The following is a 4,078-nucleotide window of genomic DNA, read 5'->3' on the forward strand; positions in this document are numbered from 1 at the left end:
ACCATATCTCAATCCTTTCTCCTACCCCATGCGAAGATACAGTAAGAAGGTGGCCATCTGCAAGCCAGGAAGAAAGTCCTCACCAGGGCACCCCATCAACTAGCAACTTGATGTTGAACTTCCCAGCCTCTAGAACTATAAAAAATAAATTTTTGTTGTTTAAGCCACTCAAAATATGGTATTTTGTTATGCAGCCTAAGTTGAGACAGAAAGACATATTCAATGCTCTTTGGTTTATACCACTATGCATTGCTTCATCTATTCCCAAGGCCTACTTAGTTTCCTAGGGTAAGAACAGGGAAATGCTATTCAAATGTTAGAAACTGGATAAACAGTCATTTTTATCCCTTCTAGAACAAAGAATGCTAATCATTTCCAAAACTGTTGAAAAACTTACACTCTGTGAGATTGTCTAATTCAAATCATAATATAATAGCACTTCATTTAATGATAGGGACATGTTCTAAGAGTTGTATCATTAGGAGATTTTGTAGTTGTACAAATATAATAGTATACTTAGATAAATCTAATGGTATGGCCTGCTATACATCTAGGTTACATATTATACATACAAAAGTATTTCAGAAAATCTGTGGAAGAGTGAGCAGTTAAGAAACCGCTGTTCCACATCACAGTGCTTGGGTTTGATTCCTGGCTCTTTATTCCAGTTTCCAACTAATGCAGACCTGGGGAGGCAGCAGTGATGGCTCAGGTAATTGGGTTCCTGCCACCTACACGTGACACCTGATTTGAGTACCTGGCTCCTGGCTTTGCTGGCCCAGTCACAGCCTTATGAGCACTGAGGGAGTGAACCAGTGATTGGAAGTTTAGTTTCTGCTTAAAACTGTAGAAACAGAATTAAACTAATTTTGGTATAAAAATTTTTGCAGGGCCAGCACCGTCGCTCAGTGGGTTAAGTGACTGCCTGCAACACTGGCATCCCATATGGACACCAGTTCAAGTCCCAGCTGTTCCACTTCCAATCCAGCTTCCTATTAATGTGCTTGAGAAAGCAGCAGAAGTACTTGGGCCTCTTTACCCATGTGGAAGACCCATATGGAGTTCCAGACTCTTGGCTCCCACCTGGCCTACTCCTGGCTGTTCCAGCCATTTGGGGACTGAAACAGTGGACAGATCTTTCTTTCTGTCCCTGCTCCCCACCTCTCTCTATAGCTGCCTTTCAAATAAATAAATACATTAAAAACAAAGTTTGCAATTCATGTATATGAGGGGTATTCAAAATCTTCATGGAACACACATATTATGGAAAACCTACACATGGATTTAAAAACTGTTTTGAGAAGAAGGAGGGAGAATGGGAGGGAGGCTCTTAGTATATATGAAATTTGTTCCCTTTATACTATTTTTTTAATTTTTTTTTTAATTTTTTATTTTTTGACAGGCAGAGTGGACAGTGAGAGAGAGAGACAGAGAGAAAGGTCTTCCTTTTGCCGTTGGTTCACCCTCCAATGGCCACCGCGGCCGGTGCGCTGCGGCCGGCGCACCGTGCTGATCCAAAGGCAGGAGCCAGGTGCTTCTCCTGGTCTCCCATGGGGTGCAGGGCCCAAGCACTTGGGCCATCCTCCACTGCACTCCCTGGCCACAGCAGAGAGCTGGCCTGGAAGAGGGGCAACCGGGACAGAATCTGGCGCCCCGACCAGGACTAGAACCTGGTGTGCCGGTGCCGCAAGGCAGAGGATTAGCCCATTGATCCGCGGCACCGGCCCCTTTATATCAATTTAAAAAGCAAAAAATTTTAAAAAATTTACACAAAACTTATCTTCTAATTCTACTTTCCACAAGCTTTTTAAGCTTCCTTCAAATAGTCTGGATAGTCTGTCGCTCATCTTTACCATGATAAAACAACATGAGTTTAATTTAACCATAAGAGAAAATTATGCAATTAAGAGATGTAGCAAATATGAGATGCATGAGGCTTCCGACAACATAACAGTTACTGTTTTGCAGCACATCTTTTATAAATAGAGGGAATTCATTCTAGGCAATTAAATACTTAAAAACTAAAATAATGTGATAGAGTATAGTAAATTAACAACCAGTGACATAGTTATTTATTATCATTATCAAGTACTATGTACTATAAATAATTGTGTGTGTTATATTTTTATATGACAGTCAGTGCAGTATAGATTTGTTTATACTAGCATTATCACAAATATGAGTACGGGCTGGCACAGTGGGTTGGGACCCCAGCCTGCAGTGCTGGCATCCCATATGGGCGCTGATTTGAGTTCTAGCTGCTCCACATCTGATCCAGTTCACTGTTATGGCCTGAGAAGGCAGTGGAAGATGGCTCAAGTCCTTGGACCTCTGCACCCACATGGGAGACCTGGAGAAAGCTCCTGGCTCTTGGCTTCGATGGGCCCAGATCCGGCCATTGCGGCCATTTGGGAGTGAACCAGCGGATGGACGACCTCTCTCTCTCTGCCTCTGCTTCTCTTTAACTCTGCCTTTCAAATGAATAAATAAAATCTTTTAAAAAATGCATCAGTAAAGCATGGTGCTATGATGCTGCAATGGCTATGATGTCACTAGGCAACAGGAATTTTTTTTTCTCCATTATGATCTGACAGGACTGCTGTTGTATATTTGTCGCTCCCCCTCTTCGTGGAGGAACGACACAGGACCCTGCGCTGTTCTTTTGTCTGCTCGGCCCTCCCCGGGTTTGCTGCTGGTTCTTCCCAGGTTGGCTACTGTCCCTTCCACCTCCGTGGAAGGGCAGTTCCCCCTGGCCACATTCCCCACTTCCGCAGGGGAGCGGCACACCGCCGGCCGGCTCTCTCGGGGGCTGCACAGGTGTTCCCCTTAGATGTTCCTGGTGCATGCCGTCTCTCTCCTCCTTTATAGTCCTCCTCCGCCAATCCCAACTCGGCTGCCCACACGCCGAGTACGCTGCTCTCCTCCAATCAGGAGCAGGTCCCACAGTTTATTGGTTGAACTGGAGGCAGCTGCGTAGAAGCTGTTTTCTTTTCTCCCAGCGCCATATTGTGGGAGAGCAGATGCATAGAATAAGTCTTAATTCCAGTAACTTAGTCCAGTCCGGATTGCTCCCCACATATATTGTTGATGCAGATGTCATTGACTGAAATGTTATGTAGTACATGACTGTATAGAGAGAGTTTTTCACAGAAGTGTCCTACCTGAACAGAAAAAGCATGCTCCTAAGGCCATACTCAAATAGAACATAAATTAATTCCAGACCAAGTAGATATTATATGCAGCCCTGAAGTAAAATGGTTCAGACACTTTGGAAAACAGTCTGGCAGTTCCTCTAAAAGGTTAAATGTAGAGTTAGCTCATAACTCAGCAGTCCCACTCCTGAGTGTACACCCAACAGAAATAAAAGCATCCACACAAAAACTTGCACATGAATGTTCATAACAGCATTGTTTTCAATAATCAAAAAATACAAACAACCAAATGTCCATCAACTGAAAAATGGATAAACAAACTGACATCCACACAATGAATATGAATACTATTAAGCCACAAAAAGAAATGAAGTACCAATTACATGCTATAACCTGGATAAACTTAGAAAACATTATGCAAACTGAAAAAGTATGACACAAAGGCTACATATTATAAACACTATTTATATGAAATGTTCAGAATAGGCAAATTCACAGAGGCAGAAAATAGATTAGTGGTCTCTAGGAGTTGAGGAGAAAAAAGGAATGATAGCTAATAGGTATTGGGTTTCTGTTTGGTATGATGAAAATATTCTAAAGTTGTGGTGATGGTTATAAAACTTTGCAAATATACTAAAGACCACTGAATTGTATACTTCATGTGTTTTTAATTTAATGGTTTTAAAGTTATTTTTATTTATTTGAAAAACAGAGAGACAGACACAGATTCTCTCTTCAGTGCTTCACTCCCCAAATGCCCACATGTGGGTGATGGGAACTCAGTCTGGGTCTCCCATGAGGGTGGTAGGGACTCAAGTATTTGAGCCTTCATCTGGTGCCTCCCAGAGTATGCGATCACAGGAAGCTGGAATCAGAAATGGAAACATGACTTGAATGGAGGTACTCTGATATGGGATGTAAGATAA

Source organism: Oryctolagus cuniculus, chromosome 15 (genome assembly GCF_051225735.1).
Source record: "Oryctolagus cuniculus isolate XC-2025 breed Fujian yellow rabbit chromosome 15, ASM5122573v1, whole genome shotgun sequence".
NCBI classification, from domain to species: Eukaryota; Metazoa; Chordata; class Mammalia; order Lagomorpha; family Leporidae; genus Oryctolagus; species Oryctolagus cuniculus.